Source organism: Gopherus flavomarginatus, chromosome 8 (assembly GCF_025201925.1).
Source record: "Gopherus flavomarginatus isolate rGopFla2 chromosome 8, rGopFla2.mat.asm, whole genome shotgun sequence".
In the NCBI taxonomy this organism is placed as follows: Eukaryota; Metazoa; Chordata; order Testudines; family Testudinidae; genus Gopherus; species Gopherus flavomarginatus.
Genome location: NC_066624.1, coordinates 71,417,021 through 71,442,901, shown reverse-complemented (window position 1 = coordinate 71,442,901; position 25,881 = coordinate 71,417,021). Strand labels below are relative to the sequence as shown.

General features: G+C 38.9%; 1 protein-coding gene across 2 annotated transcripts in view; it reads left to right on the top strand.

The window, feature by feature from the left end:
- Positions 1–25,881, top strand: part of CAB39 (calcium binding protein 39) — a 65,945-nt gene continuing 40,064 nt past the window's right edge. The window contains exon 1 of one of the 2 annotated variants that reach the window (XM_050964108.1): positions 1–83. The gene's annotated coding sequence lies outside the window, so the exon portion shown is untranslated. Of the gene's footprint in view, positions 84–24,886; positions 24,957–25,881 lie in introns of those variants that run through there. The other variant, XM_050964107.1, reaches the window with a different exon arrangement.

Sequence of the window (25,881 nt, the reverse complement as noted above, 5' to 3'; positions counted from 1 at the left end):
ACGCACAGCAACACTGCACAACATTTTAGGATGGAACTGAAGAAGAATACTGTTTCCAAATGAAACCACAGGGAGAATTTTAGGTAGGCAAACTAATTACCTAAGTTAGAATTTGGTTAGGACACCACAGTATTCACCTTTCTGATATTTATTTATATCTTTATATTACAGGAGACTGACTCGTGTGTGTGTGTGTGTGTGTGTGTATATATATATAGAGAGAGAGAGAAATCCTTTAATATGACACAATTTCCAGCAGTAGGGCTTGATCCTACTAATTTCACTACAGGTATAGTCATAGTAGGACTCTATGCAGGAATAACTCTGGGTGTGAGAGTAACTTGGCAGGACTGGGTCTTTACTTTCCAAAGGGCTCCCCCAAAATCTGATGTGACCTAACATTTTTGTGGAAGGGAATTTTTTTTCTCTAGTTTTGTCTAAGGGTACATTTTGGCTTTTTAAGCTAATTTTTATTTCTGTAAAAAATGGTAACGTAGTTGCAAATTTATTTTAAACCTGTATTTTACCTTAAGAAAATGACATGAATTAATTAGCACAGCCAGTGCAAGGAAAAAGATTAAACTGTGACCTTGCCACTTTTCAAATTCTTTAAGGCAAGAGACATACAGGCTTTTAAAAATCATTATGTAAAATGTGGATCTAAAAAGAAACTGCCATTTACAACAAAATATTTGAAAATTATTAATCTTTTTACTTACTTTTCAAAAACTCCACTGCAGAGTCCTTTGTTTTTCCTTACAGCAATTTAGGGTATCATCAGGAAATGCATCTCTTTATAGTGTTTATGAGGTCATACGCTGTTACAGAGGAAAGGCAATACTCTGAGCTATTCAGAGCCAAAAATATTCTTTAGTTCACTTTTAAATACAGAAAGTTTCTCATTTAACAGATGAGATCAAAATAATGTATATTTGCATTATAATACATATTGATGTGTATTTATGCATGGCTTTTCTAGTTAAAGGGGTTTAACAAAATAATAATGTATAAATTAGAATAAGCAAATTAGTTATTAGTATCAGAAGTACCATTTGACAGTTTATTTAGTCTTCCTGTGTAATGGTACAAAACTTACCTGATATTTAAAAATAAAAATCACAAAAAACATGTCCCACAGCCCTACTTGTGCTTGTAAGATTGTCTGCCATTGACTTGCTATTATAAGAGAATTGTTTTTTACATTTAGTTCAGTAATAGTCTAGTCACATGAGAAGTGATTGAGCCTGTCAGCCAGTATAAAGATTTTTTTTGTGAACTGTACTGTAATATTGTTGATAGCATGATGATAGTTTAGGATTTCTTCCTTAGAAGATAAAGTACCCCAGCATAAGATGAGATTATATCTTATCTTAAATTTCTGGTAACATTATAAACTAGGCACAGACAAAAGTGTATTCCCAATGACATGTAAATATGTCAAGAAAACTCCATCTCTTGGAATTCCCTGATTGCTATTGTAAAATGTTTATTCAGGAGGGGAATGACATTGATCTTTCACATTGTCATCAAAGTTATTCTGTAGCTTCTCATTAGGTAACTGGTGCTAGTCAAACTAGACCTTAGCTTTATGGTTCTGTGTATTGTGCACTGTCTGTTTGGTTCTTCAAGTTCTTTTTGAAGGCTGAAAGTACTAGGCTGTAACCCCTCCACAGAGTTCATTCTGAATCATGAGAGGTGTTTTTTTTTTTTTTTTTTTGGTTGGGGCGAAAGAGGAAGAGATTACTATCTATGTATAATAGAATTATATGCAGAGCTGAATAACTTACGTTTTAAGCATATTGAGGGCTTGCAGCTAAACTTTTTTATTTAGGATCCTCTCTTTAAAACTTAGTAATCTCTGTAGTACGATTTTGGGTTTCATAAAATGTAGGTAAATTAAGAGAATTTTCTGCCATAAGTAGGATTCTGATAATGACATTTTAATGTGGTTAAGGTTAAAAGAGTGATTATTGAGAACACATTATGATTGCACATATTTATTCTGAGGATCTTTTCCAAGACTTCTCTGGTGTTCTGCTAACAAAAATAAGGTTTTATCATTGTCCACACTACAAAATTAATAGTAATAGTTGCAGAGAAGCTAGTAACATTGTCAGCTGTGCTTAGATTGCAGAACTTTAATTTTGTGTGGTGTATGTACAAAGCAAAATCACATCTTGACTTTCAGATATAGAATACTGTGTATACTCATTCATAAGCCAAATATTTTTAGTAAAAAAGGGAAGCACCAGAGAAGGGGGTCATCTTATGAACGAGTATAGAGAGCCCCTCCCCCAACAGAGGGAGTGAGGAAAGGCAGCAGAGCCAGAAGGGAAGAGGCGGGGCCAGAGACTCTCTGCTTCTGGCCATGCTGCTTTCCCCGCAGCCTCCGAAGCAGCTGTAGCTCCAGGGCTGGCGAGCTGCAGTCATGCCGCTCAGCCTTGCCCCTCAGAGCAGACTGCGGCTGCGCCGCCCGGTATGGGCTACTGGAGCAGGCTGCGGCTGTGCCGCCCGATATGGGCCACCGGAGCAGATTACCGCCGCGCCGACGCGTCTGGGCCACCGGAGCAGGCTGCGGCCAGGCCAGAGACATCTTGCCCAGATAAAGTGGGAAGGGATGGGATGGGGAGAGTGTGGGGGTCCCAGGCTAGGGGTGGGGTTATGTGGGGGGTGACCACAGGGGTTACTCCCCTGACCCCCAGGTTCTCCCTCCCCCCCCCCCAAAAAAAATTTCCCCACCAGTTGCTGTCCTGACCTGTCAGGGTAGGCAGCTGGCACGCGAGGACACTTTGTTTACTTAGATTTACCTCTGTGCCTGTGGACGCTCAAGGTAAACAGACCATCTTGGCTCACCAGTGGCTTATCCTGATGGCCCGGGAGCCAAAGTTTGCTGACCCCTGAATTATAGGGTCGGCTTATGAACGAGTCATTAAAATTTTTCCATTTTTATTTATCAATCTTGGGGGAGGGGGGTCGGCTTATAAACAAATAGACTAATGATCGAATATATACTGTTAGTTAATAAAAAAATCTTTTAACTTTCTATAAGGAAATTGCAGAATGAATATGGACCAAGTGATGTCATGCTTAATCACTCTTCTCACTAATTTACATTTTGATACCAGATATATTAGCAATCCTGACTACAGGATTTACTATCCAGGAGTGAAAGCTTGGTTTGATTTTAGTGTGGGTGTCCTTTGTATCTAGCTTGAATCCATTAAAAACCCCTATTTTTCCCCTGCTATATTATCTTCCACCAAACGTTGCTGTGGATAAAACATATATATAAAATATGCATGCAAAGCTTGATATTTTTCTTAGATGCACCAGAGCATGCACTATTTGAGTGAGAGAATTATTTTTGAAAATTACCTATTTGGTTAGGCACCTAACTCTCTGTGCACAATATTATGATTTTTTTTTAGATGTTTTAATTGACCCCACTGTCTCTTCAACCTAATAGTAACACTTATGTTGTACCTGTTGCACACTAAGTGTTGTTTGTGTGTTAATGAAAGTTAGTTCTACTCTAATAGGAAGAAGGAGAGCATAATAAGAAACACACCAAAAATAAAGGTGAGGTTATGTTGTATTGGTTTACCTTAACAACCTTGGCCAACTGTTTAATAAATGGGTGCTTAAAGTTAGCTTGCTGTATTTAGATACTTAAATAAATGGCCTAAATTAAAAAAGTTACTGAGAATCCAATAACTTAAATTGGAGTCATTTGAGTTGGGTCCCTCTGTATCCAAACACATTTGCACTCTCTCTTTATATTACCTCATAAAGGAATAATGTAATAACTTATCACCTATTCAGATATCTTGTATAAAGAGATGAATTTAGAAATGAACCAACCAGGAAGCAGATACACCTTCAGTGTGTCCAGGAATAATCATGTTCATTCCTCAGAAACAGTTGTGACTTTTTTTAAAGAAACAACAATTCAGGAAGTAATTTTTTTATTTTAAATAAGTGTTTCAGCCTACATTCAGATTCCACATTTTTTAGTGTTTTAGCTAGTGCCCTGTGTGTTCACAGAGCATTATAAAAGTGTCCTGACTGATAGATTTTAAACATGCAAAAAAGTATGTGTTCTTTGGATATAATTCAAACTTAGTTACTTCTTGAAAACCTGTAAAAAGGGAATGACATTTTTTCGAGGAAATACCTAACACCGTAGCTTACCTGTCCATGTAATGGTAATATTATAATGCTTCCAATAAAATGTCAGCTTTGATGGCGAGTTATTTTTAAAAGCACATTATGTGTGTTATGCTGTTTTCAGCAGAGACTTTTATGGGGGGAAAAGTTTAATTTAGCATTTTTTATCTGTTTCAGAAAACTGAAAAGTTATATTTGGTGCAAAGATATTTAAACATATCAATTGAGAGCAGTGGAACTCAGGGAGCAGAATAGTAAGAGATTTTTCTAAGTGTAAAAAAACTACCTTCTTTGGCTAGATTAATTTTAAGGTTTCAATCTTAAAATATTTTTGAGTGCATTTTTCTCTACGTGTTCTGTACACAAATTACTTCATATGTAAAATGAAGTGCAACTTTAGTGCTTTTGGTTACCGCCCTGTTATATCACTCCTTATCAGCATTGCTAACAAATATTCAAGTAGTTCATTTTGTTACTAAAGGAACTGTGACCTGCGGTTTGTTAGTCAACTAATGGAAAAACAGATTTCAAACTCTTAATAAAGGAGCATAGTTAGGAAACAGTAGAACTGAGACTCAATCAAGGGCTTAAAATGTCTACTTTTATGGTGTGTTGAGGATGAATATTTGTGGGTAAATAATACATTTATTTCCATACAAGTTCAACCAGTTTCACATCTTCACAGATTTGTTTAGTGGGTAGAAATGTAAATCTCTATTGATATCTATATTAAGGCAAATTACCAAAAGTGATAATTATGAAAACAAATATTCTTGAAAAGGTAGAGCATGAAATCTCCAATTGCCATTGGTGAGTAGAAATCTTTCTCTGGCCAGTAGTAGGGCCTACACAATCAATGTAAATCTAACAAAATACGTTTCTGCAGGACTTGTTTACACTTTTTAAAAGAAAAAAGTATTTTAGTCTTTATATGGAGAACCTTTCAAGTATAAAAGGATACTTTTCTGTCTTCCTGAGTCTTCAGTCATCTTCAGTATTGCTTTTTTCTTTATTAATTTGATCCAATAGCTCATCTGAGAATGCTTGCTACTTTCTATAGGTGAAGGATTTTTCAAGCCCTGGTCCTCTGGCTAATAGCTTCTTTCTAGTATTCATGTTTGGAAGTGCAGAGGAGACACAAAAAATCCTCTCCCTCTCCCCCCACCATTCTCCTGCCAAACCCCCCTGAAATGGAACTATTAGTAAGGCTTCATACAGTGATTACTATGCAGATACATGTGCTGACAGTACTTCAGTACATCCTGCTGCGATGTAATCTCTGACTGTAGATGTGACTAAGCAGTTTCTATATAGTTACTGCTGCTATTGTATATAGGTACTAAAATGCAGTGATATAATCGGAAGAAAACAAAACATGTTCCCCTCTATGTACTAGTTCTCTTTCCTTAAAGGAAGGCATCAAAGCCTACAGTAAGGAAAAGCTAATAACCTGTTATAGCTTATAAAATATACTGGTATTTAATATCTGTACCTTATGGAATATCACCCTTAATAAAATATGCTTCACTTACAGAATATAATTCAGATTTGTTTCTAAAATGTGGGTGATTTTCTTTCTCTTTTAAGCAGAGACAACGCAAGTCTTCTGATAGTGGGGGTGGGACAGGGCAGAGTGAGGGCAGCCAGGTTCAACAGTGTTACTGAGCATGCTCAGTACAAGCCAACCAGCAAATCTGGGGTGGGGTGGGGCATGTACCCTGCATTTCCCCCCACTCCCTAGATGTCGCCTTTGCTTTTAAGTAAGGAATTACCGTTGTCTTAAACTGAGTAAAACACAAACTGACATTGAGAAGCTTTTCAACTCACCTTACCAATGCATTGCACTCCAAACCTGCAACACCTGCCATTCCAGTCCTAAACTGTTCTTGAGCAGAGCTTGGCAATAATTCAGAATTGTTTGTGGGAAACTGTGGGTAATTTCCGTAGGGGATATGATCAAGACTAACACATTTTGTATTTGACATACAGAGCTGCATTAAAAGAACATTAAGGATGCCAAGACAAGCGTTCAGAAGTTAGCAAATGGCAGAAGCGGTGTTGCCTATGCAATCTTAATCCAACCTCCTTGTGCTTATTCGGCCTGAAACCGTCTCTAGTGAAAACACAGTCTTACAGAAAGTCTTATAGCCAACCTTCACCATAATATAATAAAACTTGGTTTCCAGTGTTGAAAATTGCCTATCAAATAATTGCAATAGCAGATTTCAAATGATGTGATAGAACAGAAGACTTTTGGAGATGCAGCTAACAAAAATGCTGCTAGTTTTTCATGTTTATCTGTCTGGAATGTTGGAGCTGATCAAAATATCTTTCTGTGGTAGGGTGATTGCTAGAAATGAAGGCTGAAATTAATATTTTAGATTGAAGGTTTGTAGATTAGGTAGTGCATGTCACTTTCTGGTTCTGTCAATTCTTGATTTTTGCGAGTGTTCAAATAAGGTGTAAGATTCCTCTAAACTTGCACTTTCATGTGGTATTCCACACATGATGTCTCGGCTTAGCAAGAAAGTCATGCAAAATCCTTATTAGTGCAATATTGTCTCTGCTTTTACCCAAGCTTATTTTTAGTGGCAGAAACAGAATGAAATTTACAGTCAAGCAAGAAATTGATGGACTAAACTGAAATTCACGCTCCATTCTTCTGTTTACTGATGATTTTTAAATGCATAGACATCCTTCTAAATGTATAGGCGATACATGTTTATCTTACCGTTAATCCTAACTATTTAGATAGCTTGTCCTATCACACAAGTATCTGCAGGTTCCATTAATAAAACTAATGGCTTCCATTTATTTAACTATTTTCCTTTCCATGAGTTACCTTTTCCTCAAATTACAATGGAAGCTGTCTGTCAGATATGGAATTTCTTTTAGGAAGAATAAACTATTAATTGCATACAATGTAAGTATTTGCACAGATACAATTCCATCATGAAATCTGTAAGCAGAATAGAATAAGGCTTGTGGAGTTCTTTAAAAATGGGTTTTGAGAAGACTTATTTCTAGAATGTATTTTGAGGCATACTGTGCAAATTATCAGATGAAAGCTCTTTTAGTGACTTGAAAGAACTGAGGTAAGCCTTCAGGGCCAGAGATGGTGGTGAGTGTAGAAATGATAGCAATTGTTGGACTCAAGACCCTAAATTTGTGCCTTTTGAACACAGCACTGATCTATCGTTTCTACTGACCTAAACTTGAAGTACCTTCTTAAAAATATGCTGGAGCTTTGTAAACAGGTGTTGCTCTAAAAATTATTCAGATTTATAATCTCTTAGAAAAGCACTACATTGAAACATCAATATCCAATATTAACCTATAATTGAAATTGAGTAGTATTTAAAATCTATTAAATTTTGTAAGTGGAGGCTATATTAGAGCCATGCAAGCACTTTATAGTTAACATTGCATCTAGTTTCCATTTGCTATGACTTTAAAACCACTCTAGTAAACACAAAGATTGTTTAGATAGTTTGGTGAAGTTAGGCTATGCCTAGAAATTAAGTATAAACTGAAAAAAAATCACTATTTGAGATTTTAAGGCTTTGAGTATCCTTTTCCCTGCAACCTCTTCCATAAGAGAGAGAACCCTGATAGACCTCAGATTTTCTGCACATAAATCGTTGCTGAAGGGAAGTAAACTTTGGAAAATGTTTGTTAAATGGGGGAGAAGTTATTGTAGATTTTCTACTGTAATGAGCCAGCTTCATCAGCAGCTGGGAAGTTACTGGGATTCCAAGACTGATTTAACTTCCAGAGGTGGGACATTTGCCCCATGCTCCTCCCCTTTCCCCCAAGGCTTTCCTGCCTGGCCTGAATGGAAACTGAGCTGTGTTAAGAGCTGCCAGGGCAGCCCTTGAAACAACCTGGAGTGATCATGTATCCCGTTTCTAAGCCCTGCCCTGGACGTCCCAATTTTTTGGCAAAACTGGGCATTTGTACCATTTGTTCTTGCCAACCGATCATCAAGAGCAAACAGGACAAAAGCCCACTTTTGCCAACTCGTAGGTGTCTCATCTCGGGTAATTCTGCTTAAAGGATTTGAAGAAAGAAATATGGCCCTACGAAAACTAAGAGATTGGCGAAACAGAGAGTTGCTGAAGTCCTTTCATGATGCCTGATGTGTAAATAAGTCAGAGGTAGGCAACCTATGGCACACATTCCAAAGGCGGCACGTGAGCTGATTTTCAGTGGCACTCATGCTGCCCGGGTCCTGGCCACCTGTCCGGGAGCTCTGTATTTTAATTTAATTTTAAATGAAGCTTCTTAAACATTTAAAAAACCTTATTTACTTTATGTACAACAATGGTTTGTATATTATATAAAGAGACCTGTTAAAATGTATTACTGGCATGTGAGGCCTTAAATTAGAGAAAATAAATGAAGACTCAGCACACCCAATATAAGTAATCAGTTGAAAGGCAATTTTTTTACATTATCTGTTGATGTCAGTCCTTCCTTCAAACTACCATTCTACAATGAATGGAATGCTCTTTACGATACAAGGTGTGCAGTTATTTTGCAGTAAATACTTGGGTATGGTGAACTTTTTGGGAACTCTGGGGTGATCTGACATGAAGTTGGAGTTCTCAGCTTTTGATTTGTGGCATTTTTCAAAAGATCTACTCTTTTGGTCTTTCCTAAATGTTTGTCTTTATCAGAGACGGAGCAGCATCTTTTCTAGTGATGGTGGTTCATAGCAAGGAAGTCTGTTGGTCTCAGAAGAGAAAAGAGTGGTGTAAGGGTAGAACATATTTAGAATTACTTGTGTATGCAGCCCACCATAGCCATCTCTACCTTTGCTGTGCCTTTCCTGTTTCCATTTCACTTACCCTGAGAATTTACAATAGAATCAAATAATATTTTCTCTCCCCTTCCACCACAGAGTTGGCTGATTCATTTCAGTTCTGACTCTGATGATATTCAGTATTCTAGAAGGTAAGATAATGTAACTTGTGAAACTCTCTCTTCTGAATCCCAGATAGCTACTCTGAATAGGTTGTTGGTGTGGATCCACACGTCAGCCAAAATGGCATTTTAACAAACTCTGCCTACTAAATTGTAATACAACAATTTCTCAACTGGACTGGAGCCATAGTGCTCAGAGGAATATGAAAGGAAACTTTTTCCAGTAAAAGGCTCTGCGAGGAAGAGATTAAGTCTCCAACAGATTTTGTCAGAAGAAAAGGAAATATTTCTTTTGTGGTTTTAGTAAAATATCTGACATTCCAGAAAGTTTACACTAAAAGATATCTATCAGTCCGTTTCAAGTGTATGTAGTGGTCCCATCAGTGAGTATCTGTGTGACTTCCAGATTGATTGGTGTGACAAGGTCCCTAGTGGACTTTGTGAAGTCTTCAGCTTTTTTCCTGTCCCTGGTTACAGGAAGCTCTGCTTTGGGCACAGTTTTATTTTATTTTATTTTTTTTTTAAACCATGACCGGAACATTTACTACAAAAGGTAGTTCTTGCAGAATCCAGCTAGGATGGGCCTAGGAATAGCTTCTTGAATTATTTTGAACTCATGAAAACCTTTTGTGAGTTTTTGAACTGGAGAGGAAACTGAGGCAAGGCACCCTGACCACAGGACGGTTCTTGGGAGGCAATTTGCCCTGTTGCAATGTCTTTGAAGAGAAGGATTTGAAATGATAGTGGAAGCATACTGCAAGACAGTTGAGGGACTAGAATATAGGGCACATTCTGTATAAGTTGGTGTTTTTGCATTGTTTTCATATTGCCTTTAGATACAGAGAATTACAGTTATCTGGCCTGCAGATGATAACTATATGCATCACTGTGACCAGGTACTAATAGGGGAAAAAAGAGCAAAGATTCTTATCAAAATGGAGGTGAAAGAAGGCATTATTTTGTCATTGGCACACTATCTGATAAGTAGGCTTGGCAGGATTTGAGTTTAATCAGTAACTGCCTGTAAACATAGATTTCAGCTGACACACTGAAATCCCTGGGGGAAAAAAATCATTTGGTAATAGTTGTCCTTCCTGCAGGGATCAGGTGTCACTGGCTGTGCAGAAAGCCCTTTTCAGCCTCACTGTCGCAGACCCCTCTCACTCACCAGCTAAGGGTGCCAGAGATCTCTGCTTTGTCCCACCAGGTCTGCAACCTTTCTCACACGTTGCACCTGCAGGGATTCTGCATCATTGGCCCTGCAGCTGTGCAAGGAGCCCTCTGCAGCTGTGCTATCATGGCCCCGCTCGCTCACTCACTAGCCAGAAATGTGGGAGCCATCCGTGGGCAGGAACTGTTCAGCAGTGGGATGGCCTCCCCCCCACACTCAGGGCAAGGAGTCTCTGCTCTGCTTGGCCAAGTCTACCACTGCTTCTCCTACACCTTGCATCGTGTTGTCTTGGGTCCCTCAGCTATACAGGGAACCTACTGCACTCAAGACTGCACCCATCCTAACCCAAACCCTACCCATCAAAATTGTTAAAACCAAAATCTTAAAAATAGATACAAATCTGAATTAGAAAAACTGTATTCTTCTTAGCCTGCTAATTGTCTAGGGGTCTAGGCTCAGTGATGAGGCAAGCCAGGCACAGAGCTTTAGTGGGAGAAGTGGGTAGCCTCCTGGCTAATTGTTTGGTTTGTGTTCTTCTGTCTAATCAGTATCACTTCAGTCTTGTTTGGATTCCATTTGAAACGGTTGCTTTTCATCCAGAAGGTGATTTCTTGTAAGTATTATAACATTTTAATGGCATTAGTTGCATCTTTAGAAAATGAGATACAGAACCGAGTGTCATAGGCATAATGTTGGCAGTGGCTCTTGTGAGTGTCATACTGTCTCATTGTGCAGATGTTGATGGATAGAGGGACGTAAAGTTGCATCTTTTAGGACCTTATCTGTAAGAGGTCTCAGGGCAGAGGAACAATTACCCATTACCAGTGTCTGAGCTCTGCTGATCTGAGCAGAAAGTTGATCTCATCACATCTTCTCACCTGCTGGAAATTTTGCTCCCGCCTCCTTCATCATTCTTGCATCCTTCCTCTAAGATTGGCTGAGGAATTGGTATTTCTATTTGAGGACAAGCCAGGTGGATAACTCCATTTTCATAATATAATGGGTCTGCTAGTAACTGGTTTATGGAATATATGGGATACTATATATTTGGATCTAGAGTGCGAGGCAAAAATACAAGATTTGCTGGAAAGCAAAGCTGCTACCTGAGATATGATATGATCCCAAGAGTAGATTCAGCAAGCGTGCCTGTACAGCTGCTCCTAATTTTGGATAAGGAACTGTGCTTAAAAACAAAGCAAAATTTAATTGACCAGTTGCCATTTCTGTTCTCTTCACTGAGCAAGGGCCATGACAAAGTGGGTAGAAGGATTTCATGGTATTGACAGGGCCATGACTCCCAAGTCTGAGAATAGAAACTTGTATGTCAACTACTGTCTCTTGCTTCCTATGTGAATCAGGATATATCTTCCAATGAAAATATTCCTTTCAAAGGAAATATGTCATCCTTAAATTATGTACTATGCTCAGTCAGTTTGTCAATTTCACATTATAAGTGTCAACTACGTCTTGGGTTGATGAGACAAGTTAATTGCAGAATGGCTATTTTAATTTTTTCATTATATTTTCATGTCTATGTCTATGCCACTGTAGCATAGACATACCCTGGAACGGTTTTCTTGCAAAAGCACAAAAGTAGTCAGAACTGGAGGCATTAAACTATGCTTTAACATATATGCTGTCTCAGCTAGTCTTAGTTAGTGTTAGTGCAGCATCTTCAGCTCTATAATAAGTTTTTTCATGACTGGTTTGCCACAGAGTTGTCTCACTTACATCATTGATACTAAGCCCTGGTCTATACTACAAACTTGTGTTGGTATAACTGTGTCACTCAGGGGTGTGCAAAATCCACCCGTCTGAGCATCGTTATAGACAGCTGTATGTTGATGGGAGGTCTTCTGTTGACATAGCTACTGCCTGTCGGGGAGGTGGAGTACCTATGCCGACAGGAGAAGGTCTCCTGTTGGTATAGGTAGCATCTTCACTAAGTGCTACAGCGACACAGCTCCACTATTGTAAGTGTAGACAAGCCCTTTTTAGGCAATATTTTTAATTTTAGATTGTTTTCATAGCTGCGAACTTGCAAAGACCTAAGTACTCCAGAGCGTTGGTTTTCAGGCTTCATGCAGCTTCATGCCTTAATCTGGTTTGTTCCTTGAAGTGATCCTACTTTCTCTTAAATACTAGTAATGACCCTGTCATTTTTCAGATGAGCTGTGCAGAGAACAGTATTGGGATGAACTTAAGAAGATTTAGGTTGAATGCTGGGAAAAATTCCTTTACTGTGCAAGCTACAGGCTGTCAAATAGTCTCCCTGAAGCATTGGTTCTCAATCTATTTACCATTGTTGGCCGCATATGCAGCTCTGTGTGTTATGTGGGCTGCATCTACACAGTATATACTACTGTATAGCCATGAGGATGTCATATGGGCTGCAGCTGTGTGCTGATTTCGCTGCGCTTTGGGAACCCCTGCCCTGAAGAAAGTAGTGGAAAACTAGAATGGACAAAGCACTAGAAAATACTGTGTATACAGTTTCAGGGTTTATGATTTAACTGATAACCACAAAGTCAGTTTTCACAGTAACATTTTTTTTTTTGAAATTTCCTTTTTTCAACTTCGGCTATGGTATTATGTCCCTCACTTAAAGATGGGAACTGAAAATGTTTTGTTGCATATAGCTTTTCCTGTGTTAGTGAAAGAGCAGTCTTTGAAATTAAAATTATATTTGAAAGGAAAATGTTGACTGAAATGCTGTGGAATTCTTAAAAAGAAAGTTAAACAATAATACCCAGAACATGCATCTTGAAAATGTGCATAAAATAAACCTATAATTCAAGGAAAAGAATAGCAAAAAATGGAACTCCTAACTGTAGATAGATACCTGTATTTGGCAATGAGACGGGCTAAGAGGTCTAATGCATCTTTTCCGTTCCTAATGTGACTGATTTTGTGACTCCCGTCTTAAGGGAATTGTGAAGGCTCCTAGGGCTAGTCTTTGGTTACTGTAGCCAAAAGAAGCTGCTCTTACTACTTTATAAGCTCTCAAACATCATAAAAAACAGAAGACATTTGAGGATGGTTTTAGCCTTAATATTTTCTTAGATTGGGACCTTTTGATTCTCAAAGCTTTTTCCTGATACAATCAGATACATTTTCTAAATTAAAGAGCTTCAAGGTTATAAATTGCCTGGAACAGCTAATTTGCAGTTTCTTTTACTGTGACTTGCATTACAGTATTAAAGGTTTGAAGTAAACTTTTCAAATTGTGTGATGTATTGTAGATGCTGGTCATCTTTCATGTTCAGATTTTTGAATTGCCTGTTTGCTTTTCATATTTACCAGGGAATGGGTGAGGCTTTTATGTGCCTATCTGTATACCATATGTAGTACAGCATAAAGGTGTTTGGGCAAAGGAATGGGTGGAGTGACTTTAAACTGCACACCAGGAAGAGAAGCTAAGTCATAAATCTGTGATATTTTTCTAGAACATTTGCAAAGTTTTGGGATTTGGTTTTTAAACATTAAGAAAAATAGTGGCATTTGAGTATGAAAGTCATCCATAAAATTCCTCAAAAGTTGTGATCTATCTTTTTAGTGAACTAAGTGTCTATAAAAATGTGCTTGTGTGTTTGTTCAATTGTCATGGGCAAAATGTGGGTTATATTTGTTAGGTAGGGGAGCCTCTGACACTGAGCTAATGAAGCCTAATAAAAATCTGTGAATTTTCTGCATCATGGTGTAGGTGATCTTGTTCCTCATCTGTCAGACAAGTAGAATCTTAGGGCTGGTCTACACTAAGGGAGGGGATCGATCTAAGATACGCAACTTCAGCTACGTGAATAACATAGCTGAAATCGATGTATCTTAGATCGAATTACCTACCATCCTCGCGGCTCGGGATCGATGTCCACGGCTCCCCCTCTCGACTCCACTACCGCCATTCGCATTGGTGGAGTTCCGGAGTCAACAGGAGCGTGTTTGGGGATCAATATATCGCGTCTAGATGAGACGCGATATATCGATTCCCGAGAAATCACTTGCTACCCGCCGATACGGCCGCTAGTGAAGACGTACCTTCAGAGTCTTTGGTGATTGGAGAGAGGAGTGTGGCTAGTGAGAAGTGTAAGTATGGTTGTGGGCTGCATTGCTAATCTGATTATTCAGTCTTGTATTGAATTTACTATGTTGTTTTTTAGACTGACTGTAGTAAATGTGAAATATGTTGGTAAATAATGCAAGTAGGTGATCAGTGATTGTCAAACATCTGAGTATGAATTCACCTCACTCGACATGCCTAAAACAGAGGTAGGAAACTACAGACTAGATTAAAGTAATGAAAACAGATTGTTCTAAAGTGAAATGTAAACATTGTCAAACAAGTTAGTATGAAAAAAAGGATTTGTGCTCATTTCAACAAGTGCAGAAAGCATTTGATTTGGTTCTCAGAGATCAAATATGCCATTGAACAAAACTTTCACTATAAAAGTAGAATAGAAGAACATTGATGAATTTGATCCTATGAGACATTTTCAGTGATTAGCACCAAATGCACCTGTGATTATACTCTTCAACATGAGTTTCATGCAGGAGCATTCTCTGTTATCCCAAAAATGGCAAAGATGAGTTGGTGATTGCTTTTCAGCTGACTGAACAACGAAGACTGAAATCCTTTGACGCTGACATCATCTTAAATGTAGCACAAGATGAGCACTTTAAGGAAATGGGGTTGTCATAATTCACTGCTAGAATATTGTGCAAGTATAATCATGGAAGATGGAATCAGTGTTTTAGCCTGTTTTTATTGTTTTGTTTGAAACTTCTTTCTAGGGTAGGTGTTTATAAATAAATAAATATAAGCATAAATATTGATGTGTATTGGTATTTGAGAGAGAATATGAAAAAATGATAGGTCTAAATAATTAGTAGACTGGAGTGACTGAAGTATTTGGGAATTACGTATAGCACAGCAAGCTAATTATTTTGAACAATAAACAGTTTTGCACATTTCTGTGTTTGAGGAATTAATACTTATTAACTGAATTGCATATTGTTTCATTTAAAAATGTAAAACGTTTGTTGTTTTTTAACTAAAAAGTGTGCTGTCTAATTAAAGAAAATCATAAAAGTTTATGTTGGAGTCAATAATTTTTCAGAACACATTTGAGCTCTGAAAGGTTAGGTTATTTGTATGGATTATTTGGTTGTTTTTTCAGTATTGCAATAGCCAGTATGTGGAACTAGTACTGACTATCACCTGAGTTACCATCCCTTGTTGATGAGCTAACCTTTATAAACTACATCAGCTTTCACTGGCTTTTTATTAAATTTCTGCTGTGGACCAGAAACTGGCTGGATGTGAACACTGTTACGAACAAAACTTAGATCATAATATGTTAGTGGACAGCAAATAATAAAACAAGTCTGAGCAGTCAAATCAAAACTCAGTTTCTAATTTGCAACTGTCTGTTCTGTTCGCAAACAGGGTTTATGTTTGAAGTCTAATAGTAGCAGATTCCTGAAAGCCATCACTTGCCTTTGTATGCTACCTCCCTTTAAGTCTTCTGTTACCCTGGATACTCAGCTTAGTTATTAAAATATTAAGATCACTTTGAACCCATCTCTTCAGTTTCATTTCACATTCTGTTCAGTAAAATGGCTTTCTTAGGCTTGGTTTTCACTACAGAGTTAGGTCGACATAAGGCAGCTGATGTCGCTCTAACTGCCAGTGTCTACACTACAACCTTGCTCCCACTGAAGTAAGTGCCATACTAGACTGACATAATAACTCCATCTCCACGAGAGGCATAGGGCTTATGTTGGTGTAGTTAGGGTGATGATGTGTCCCTGTAGACACTGCGCTACTTACATTGGCTAGTGGCTAAAATTATTGTCAATTTCCTGGCTCCCTGGTGGAGCTGTGATATTGACAAGAAAGGCTGGTAGATTCCCTACTGTAAACCCTGTGCCTGACTTACAGCTAGGGCTGTCACCCCAGGGTGAGTGGGAGGCTCCAGCTAGAGCCTGGCTGCCCTCAGTCTCTCGGCTACCTGCTCCCAGCAGGCTGCTGCCTAGGCTCCCCTCACCTTGCTAGGAACCCTGCTATACCACGGGCTCCCACCTCCCAGCAGGCTGCCACCTGGGCTCCCCACTCCGAGCCTGGCTGCTGGCATTGAGAGCCCCAGCTCCCCACGGAGCTCCCCTGAACAGAAACAGTGGCAATGTGAAAATGAAAAGAATGTCAGTTTCACTGCTGGTAGGCTCTGTGCTGTGAAATTGAGCCTGCATGGGGCTCACATCTGGGGCTGTCACCCTGGGCCAGATGTGGGGCTCCAGTTGTTAGCCCTGGGTGGCTGTCAGTGCCCCGCACCGAGTCGTCAATGCCCCACGTTAGTTGTTGCAAGCGCTCCTGGTGAGGACACACTGCACTGGCAGAAGGAGGATAGTGTGGACACCAACAGCTGATTTAATTACTGTAGTGTCTGTAGGTCAACCTAAATTGAGTCAACCAATTTTGTTGTGTAGAAAAGCCCTAATAGCTGTCATTTACCATTTTTCATTTTAAAACTGTTCTTTGGTTAGAAAAGAGGATTTTTTTTAAATTTACCACCTTTTAATTGGTAACACTTGCAAATAATTCATTGCTGTATGAAGCAAAGCGGTATGCAGTAATAGCTGGAACAGTTTAAAAAAAAGTTCTGATTGGGATGTTTGGGTGCTACTGCATGATCAATAATTGATATTAGTGTTTCTACCTTACAAGCAGGATGCTAATATTGTGCACTGGATGGAGTACAATAATCTTGATGAAAAAAGTAGGCACTTCCAGCCCTAACAGCCACTCTACATGCTTTTCTTGACTGATATAGATGAAAAAATTTGTAGTGACTCATAAGTATCATTTATAAACTGTATACAGATAACTGTATACAGTTAATTCATGCCAAGCATTATAGTAGAGTATTTGCTGCTTTTAATGTTGTTTACTTCTGCATGCTAGTGTTTCTGTATGGATTGATTCTATGTCTGATGCTGTTCAAAATTTTGATCTGTGATCTGGAAGTAAATATAAAATCACTGCTGATAAAAATTTGTGGATGCCAAAGATTGGCATAATGACAAATGATGAGGATAAGGCAGTTTCATACACAGTGATCTGGATTGCTTGGTAAACTGGATTCGTTCAAAAATGCAAGGTTATACATCTAGGAACAAAGAACATAGTCTTTGATTACAGAATTGGAGACTTTATCCTGCATAGCAGAGAGAAAAGGTGAATGAAGTAGTATCTTTTATTGGACCAACTTCTGTTAGTGAAATTGGAAAGAGAGAAGCTGTCACGCTTACACAGAGCTCTTCAGGTCAGTAAATCTGAAAAAGATTTAAGGCTCATTGTAATTCAACATGAATGCCCAATGTGGTGCTGTGGCAAAAAGGATCAGTGCAATATTTGGATGTGTAGATGGGGAGAATAGAGACTAGGAAGGGAGGTGATTTTATCTACATAAGGCATTGGCAAGACATTCTGAAATACTGCGTATGGTCCGATAACAATATTTAAAGACTGCTGAAAGACTGGAGAGGGTACAGAGAGAAGCCACAAAAATTATTTGAGGTTTAGAAAAAAAATGAGCTTGGCATGATCTAGACACGCAAGTTACACTGGCGTAGATACATCTATTGGGGGTGTGCATCTGACTTTCTTGTTATTGACATAGCAATGCTGGTAAAAGCCCTAATGTAGATTCAGTTATACCAGTATAACTGTACTTATACTCAATGCTATTTGGGATTGCAAATATACCTATGCTGACAAAATCCTCCTGTTGTATTACAGTGAGAACTTTAAAGAGTTAAATCAATTTTGCTTATCAAAAGATTGAGAGATGACTTGATAACTGTTTATAAAACGTTCTGGGGAGAAAGTACTGGGTACCGAAGGGCTCTTTACTCTAGTGGAGAAAGATGTAACAAGAACTAGCGGCTGCAAGTTAAAGACAGACTAAGTCAAATTAAACATCCAGCACAAATTTTTAATAGTGGAGGTGATTAACTACTGAGATCAGGTACCAGAAGATGTGGTGGGTTCTCCATCTCTTGATGTCTTCAGATCAAGGCTGGATGCCTTTCTGGTAGATATGGGATTTAGTCAAACCTAAGTTATTGGGCTCCGTACAGGAGTAATTGGGTGAAATCCTATGGTCTGTCTTACACAGGTCAGACTAGATGATCTAATGGTCCCTTCTGGCCATAAGGCCTGTTACTCTTTGGGAAGTTCTGTGCTACTGCACAATGCAGAATTTGGGCAAAAATTAATGTGTGCAGACTTTCCTTTTTCCCACCCAGAAATGGACTGCAGAGCTGCTGGTTGCCACCAGGGGCTGCTGGGCCCAGCAGAGCACAGATCGCAAATAGAAGGGGCTGCTGGGGGGAGGTGAGTGGAGCATGGAGGGTTCCATTTCCCAGCATGCCCTGAAGAAAGAAGGTGGCGTGCAGGAAACTCCTCACAAACCTGGGACCCAACATCAGACTGTTCCTCCCTCTGGATCCCTGCTCTAGGAGGAAGAGGATGCGAATGTCTGGGCTGGCAGTGAGCCATAACTGGGGCTCTTGAGGGGTAGTGAGTGCGTTTGTCTGGACTCGGGGGGGGGCTACCCTCATGGCTGGGCTTTGGGTCGGGGGGCAGAGAAACAGGAACTGGTTTGTCATAAGGATTTCTTCAACACTCTTCTTCCAGGGAAGTTTTTGTGTGTGTCTGTATTGTTACAGACGTAGAATCATAGACTTTAAGGTCAGAAGGGACCATTATGATCATCTAGTCTGACCTCCTGCACAATGCAGGCCACAGAATCTTACTTACTCACTCCTGGATCAAACCTGTGTCTGAGCCATTGAAGTCCTCAAATCATGGTTTAAAGACTTCAAGGTGCAGAGAATCTTCCAGCAGGTGACCTGTGCCCCACACTGCAGAGGAAGGCGAATCCTCCCCCACCCCCAGGGCTTCTGCCAGTCAGACTTGCTGACAGGTATTTTGAAATAAATTCCCAAAATAATTGAAACTGGTGTGATTAGATGCAAGATTGTAAATGATTGTTCTGTTTTTAATATTGGCTTAACAGTAAAACAGAATTTTATCTTTTTCGACTCATTGTCATCTTTTCTTGTGTTTGTCAATCTGTACGTTTTTAACATTGTTTCTAAATAATTGACTTGATATTAGTAGTTCTGCCTTATTTAAATTTATGCTGATTTTGTTTAATTTTTAACAAGTTGCTACATCTTATCTGCTCACACAATTGCAGAACATTTTCTAGTGCTTGCTCATTAGGCATTAGGTTTTAACATATCTGTGCAATTGTTATCAAAAGGTGCTTTTTCATTATAGCTACCAAGAGATAACTTGTTTTTCTTGGCCTGCTTCCCTCATTAATTACATATTAAATGAAATACAACCATTTCATCTCAACCTCTGTACTTCTAAATGAGTCAACATAAATTTGAGTATTTGACACTGTTTTGGTCTATGGTACATTTTAAAAAAGTGACAGACAAAAAAGACATTGTTAAATTGAAGCCCTACAATTGAAAGAATAAAGTTGTAGGCGGCATTAGAATTTTAGACTATTGTAGCTGATTACTTGCCAAATGTGTGAAAGTAGGAATTCTGTGCAAGTATATCTTACTGAATATAATTAATTTCTAGAAGTCACAGGGAAATCTGACAAGTTTGAGAGAACTTTTTTTCCACCAGAGCAGGGCAGTCCGGGATTTCTGATCTAATACATAACCAGAAATGGAAGTGTGACATTCCCCAGAGTACAATCTGGACAACTGAACAGCAATGTCCCTTCAACCCTCCAACTTTCACACTGCTTTGCTGTGAGAACAGCCACTCCTGACCTGTTCATTTACACACAGCATAGTCACACATAGCCTATTGCATGCAAAATCATTCCCAACTAAATGATATGAATACTTCTAGCCAGCCACTTTTAAATTATATTGCAGAGTGTCACCAGCAAATTCCCAGCTCCAGTCTTGTCCCCAGAAATGTGCATTTTGTACTGCCCAGTTCTTTCCTTCTGTGAAGTACAAACTCACAGAAAGTCCATCATTTCATTAATAGAAAATGATATGCACAAACTCTGTTATCTCAAATGAAGGCTCCAGATACTTCAAACATGCATTCATTTAGATAAAACAATAAAACAATTTTATTAACCACAGAAAGAATTTAAGTGATTACAAGTAATGAGGCATAAAAGTCAGAATTGGCTACAAAGAAATAAAAGGTAAAATGTAAACTATTACTTCACTGAACAAGCTAATTGAATTCAAAGCAAAGTTTTTTCTCATCTCATGCTTTTACTGGCTGAACTCCTTCAATCAGGACCACTCACTCAGTTCAGTTGATGCAGTGAGTAAAAATGAGGGAAGAGAGGTGATTTCTGTCCTCTGTTCCCCCTTTTATAGCCTCTCTCTCTTTTTGGAGTATCCACTCCAGCTAGAGTTCAGGTGGCAGCAAGTCTGTTTTGAACGGGAACCCCAGCTGTTTATTTGCCAATATGTAAATTTCTCACTTATGCCTTTCTTCCTGCCAAAAATGTTCCCTTAATCAGGTGATAGTCTATTTGATTATGCTGAAACCTGGCTGAGATGCTCACTAGCATTTTGTCTCTGAGAAACTGGTTTGGGCTATTGTAACATCAGATGGTAGAATCTTGTAACTTTACATACAATGTTGCCATGCATACTTCACAAGGACAATAATGATCAGTGAATTATGAGTTTTCAAATGATACCTCACAAAGGGATACTTTGTACAAATGTTTTCATAGTTTTGTAAAAATGGTGAGCATAAAAGTACAGTCCATCATAGGAAGACTATATTTTCTCTGCCTTCCTCTGTTCTTCAGTGTTCCTTGAACTTCGTTCTAGCTTCAAGAGAGTTGTTGAGGTCCACGCTAGTGAAGTTTGAGTACCTGTAATCTAGCCCTCTATGGAGTAGTTTAATAGAGATGCCAGTAAGTAAAGATGTACTGTACTACTATTTGTACTTTGTTCTCAGAATGTTTTTCTTAGTAATAGTCATGCAATCAACTTACTTTTAATTTTGTCACTCCTTGCTTAAATAACTTCCCTTGTTGGATGATTACACTGTTTCAGTGTAGCTCTTTCTAACCCGTATTTGAATTAGCCTGTAGGAGAGTGCACTTTCTGACATTTCAAATAAGAAGAAGAAATCTTGTTCCTTAGTATATTAAATTGATCACAAGGAAAAAACTGCATGTCAGTGTTCTTGCATTTGTTCTAGTTTTTCTTGAGCAAGAGAAACAAGTGTCCCTGTAGATTGACTTTTTCAAGCATTATCTATTTTTTTTTTAAAGCAGCAAGGCAATCTTAAGCCTTTCAGAGTATCGTTTGTTAACCATAGTAGTTAAAAATTGGCTACAATTTAACCTATATTCCGTACAGCCGTTACAAACTAGTTATGATTCAAAGACATGGTTCTCAAACTTACTTGATTGAGCCTCCCTTCTTTGAGTCAGTAGTTGTTTATGCACCCTGCTACTCAGCTCTAAAGGCAAAGTGTAGAGCAGTGTCTGCTGACTGGGTGCCCAGATATGAAGGCAGCAGCAGCACAGAAGTAAGGGTGGCAATGTGAAAAGTGATGATCAGTATCACTTTTCACAAAAGACTTAGTGCCCCATTGCTGCCTTTACTTTTGTGCTGCTGCTGCCATCCTGGGACTGACAGCTAGAGCCCCGCCAGCTCCAGCTGAGGGACTGCGGGGATAGGGGGAGGAGGAAAGAGTTAAGGAGCCTGAGCTGCCTCCTGGTGGAGGGGAAGGGGGAGTTTGAGCCAGGGTGGTGGGTATCCAGCTGCCCCTTTATCCCCCACCTCCTGGGTGTGCACAGCCCTTCTTCATGAGCCTGGGGCTGACAGCCATAGTGTTTTGTTTTGTTTTTAAAAAGAAAAGAGGCAGCACACGCTCCCACTCTTCCTTGGGAGGCCCGCCCCATAGTTTGAGAACTGTTGATTTAAAGTAATGTTTATCAAGCAAATTTTGCACAGCCAGATCAGACCTTGGCACAATTAGAAATTCTGTAAAATCTGACACAATGAGCCACCATGTCCTGTTAGCCCAAAAGTCTGGATGTTCACTTTGTTAGTGTTGACCCTGTCTGCCAGCTGTGGGACCCCTTTAGAACATGGCATGCATAAGTAAAATCCAAAATGTAGTTCATGTAAGCAAGATGCTATTTGTAAAAAGAAACAAGGATGATGGGGTAAGGTTGAGAGTAGGAAAAGGATAGAATGACAGTTTCCCACCTCAAGCTGTGAGAGAGGGTATAAGTGAAGTCTCCTTTAAGTAGGTAGGAGGGAGGCCTGCATCTTTGTATTTAAGGTTATATTTTCACCCTGAAATAATGAAATTGGAAACGGGAAGCTTTTTCTTTAAGGCTAATAAATAAGTCAGAAGTTAGACAAAAAATGTAATGTAGCTTTTTAATATACTCTTGGTTTTGGAGGGAAAGGAAGATCTGAGTCTGTTGAACTCTAAGGGTTGATTGTACTGGTTTCAGCAGGTACCTCAACACTGAACTAGGGGGATTACCTTTAATTTCTGTACACATCCACCATTTGGCATCTCTGCCGAGCCTTGCAGTAAGACTATCAATTGATAGTAGGCTTTATCATGTGGATGCTTCTCCAGTAGGAACTGGGCCAAAAACACCAATGCATTTCATATGTAGCCATTCTGTGGCAGCTGTTTATAGACTTTATTTGTGTGTTAATTTCAAACCAATGACTTAGAGGAAAAAGATGCTATATCACATTCTTAGTGCCTTGTTTAGCTTTTGGAGAATTGACTGTGCCGTGTTCTTGTTTTTGATATCCGCTTGCACTAAACAAAAAAAAGTTACGTTCTGTGTTTTCCAAATTTGAACACAATAGCGATACTTTAAACATCTTGGTTTTCATTTCATTTCACTTTTCTCTTTCTACCAGATCCTGTTAGGTTAGTGCAGACAGTAAAGTGTGCTTATGATTCTGTGATAAGTGCTCAGTGGAAGGTTATTTGTGGCATCAATTCACAAATGATTACTGACAATGAGAGATGAAGCAAAGAAACATGCTAATTCAAAAGATAAAGCTGTCCAGGTGCTTATGAGCAGACCAACTTTTTGAAAAAGGTCTCAAAGTAATTTTTAAAGTGGCAAACAAAGCCGTTTAAGTAGTTTGCAAAAACAAACAAACAAAAGAACCACAACTCAGATGCTGGTACTGGGAAAATTGTTATAAATTGATATGGTTCAATGGGCTGGTTCAATTTTGGATGAATATCACATGGCACTTCCTTTGGACTTTTCCTTTTTAATTAGACAGATGTGGTATGTTGCAGTTTTTCCCAACCTCACACACACACTGTTATCATGTATTGTAGCTTTCCTTTTAGATAAGTTTCCCCAGGTTATCAAGAGAGAGAGATCGTAAGTGAATCATGCATTGAGGGTAGCTTTGTTAGTCTGTATCCCCAAAGAGTCCAGTGGCACCTTAAAGACTAACAGATTTATTTGAGCATAAGCTTTCATGGATAAAAAGCCCACTACGTCTTCTCCATGCATCTGAAGAAGTAGCTTTTTTACCCACAAAAGCTTATTCCCAAATAAATCTGTTAGTCTTTAAGGTGCCACTGGACTCCTTGTTGCTTAAGTGCTTCATGTTACAATTGAGGGCAACTGGACTTGTATTCCTCCTCAGTGGTCCAGCAAGGACACCCTCTTTCAGGCTTCCAGCTTCCCAGCTGTTGCCTCTGTTGGGTGGAGACCCATGTCTCACTTCCTTCTGACAAGGGTACATCTAGGCTGAACAATTTCTTGCCTTCACTGGGCATTTCCCAGTAAAGACAGTCTCTCTAAACATACCTACCTGAGGTGAGGTTCTGTGGCCTTCAGTTTGTAGAAGGTCAGACTACATAATCATAATGGTCCCTTCTGGCCGTAATATTTGAGTCTTGCTATAAATGGAAGCTACCCCATAGTTCTTTCTAAGCAAGTTTACTTAAGGTAAAAAAACATTACAGAGAAACATTAAAAACAATAAAAGAACATGCATGCATGCTAATAAGCTTACTAGGCATCAGCCCACTCTACGGGTTTCTTTGTGGTTACAAGTTCATCAGAGCTTCAGCTCAGAACAGTTACACAGGCTTATGAGGCCTCAGTAGGCCAGGTACTTCCAATTCTCTGAAGATTGGAGCTGTCTGTGAACCAGAGGTCCTGTCCATTTGCTGGATCAGGCAGAAGGCCCTGAGTCAGTTTAAACCCCAGGCTTTTATCCAAAAGTCTTTTCTTTGTCTGTTGGTCTCTGGAGAATGAAGTTTGAACTAGTTAGTTTATGCATATCTCCCCAGAGGTGTGGATTCAAAGGCTGATAACTGAGGAAATTCATGAGCATCACCTCTATGCTAGAGGAGGTACATACAACTTCACAACTCATACGCAATTACATTTTTAATACAATGTACCCCAAAGGTACTAACCCTTATTCAGTGAAGTTTATTTTAATTCCAAAAGGTTCGTTCAGGGTATTTTAGGATAGTATCAGTCTGTCACACTTCATATGTTTTTTCCCCCTTCACAGCTATATCCATTATGTTTCTAGAACATGGGTCGGCGACCTTTGAGAAGTGGTGTGCCGAGTCTTCATTTATTCACTCTAATTTAAGGTTTCGTGTGCCAGTAATACATTTTAATATTTTTAGAAGGTCTCTTTCTATAAGTCTATAATATATAACTAAACTATTGTTGTATGTAAAGTAAATAAGGTTTTAAAAATGTTTAAGAAGCTTCATTTAAAATTTAATTAAAATGCAGAGGCCCCCAGACCAGTGGCCAGGACCTGGGCAGTGTGAGTACCACTGAAAATCAGCTCGCATGCTGCAGGTTTTCTACCCCTGTTCTAGAATATAGAGGGATACCCCGGCTTCTTTAGCAAGATGCAGCACTGGCTTTTTAGTAGGAATTTCAGTCTCAGGAGACACAAATGAGGTTCCCACTAGTGTCACTCTGTTTCTGCAACAGAAATAGCACTAATAACTCATTTGCTTAGTTCTATGTAATACATAAAGCACCTTGCAGCAGTGATCTCTCCCGGCACCTGCTGTGACTCAGGACTTGGATTTGCTTACTATTGCCAGTTGGCTTATTTTTATAAATTGCTTATCAAAAACTCACAATGAAACTTCTTTATTTACGCATAGAGTATACTCAAATATGAATAAGTGACATTTTTGGGAATGTATTGAATTCTATTCATTTTTTATCCTCAAATCTTCAAATTAAAATTCTTGCAAATATACCCCAAAATCATGTATATGTCCATGTACCGTATTACTGGTATGGAGCTCATAAAACTATGAGAGGCAAGTCAAATCACAGGCCTTCCTGCAAATGTAGAGGCTAGTCGATTTGAAATAGGTGAAGGCACTATCTTCTAGAGGGAAGTTTATAAAACTTGTAAACTTAGAAATTGGATTTATCTGATTGCCTATAGTTAAATGAGTTAGTGTAATTCTTTGCGAGAATTTTTGTTCTGAAAGCAGTGTAATTGTGGGCAGAAAAAAGAGTATATAACAGTATCACCTTATGATT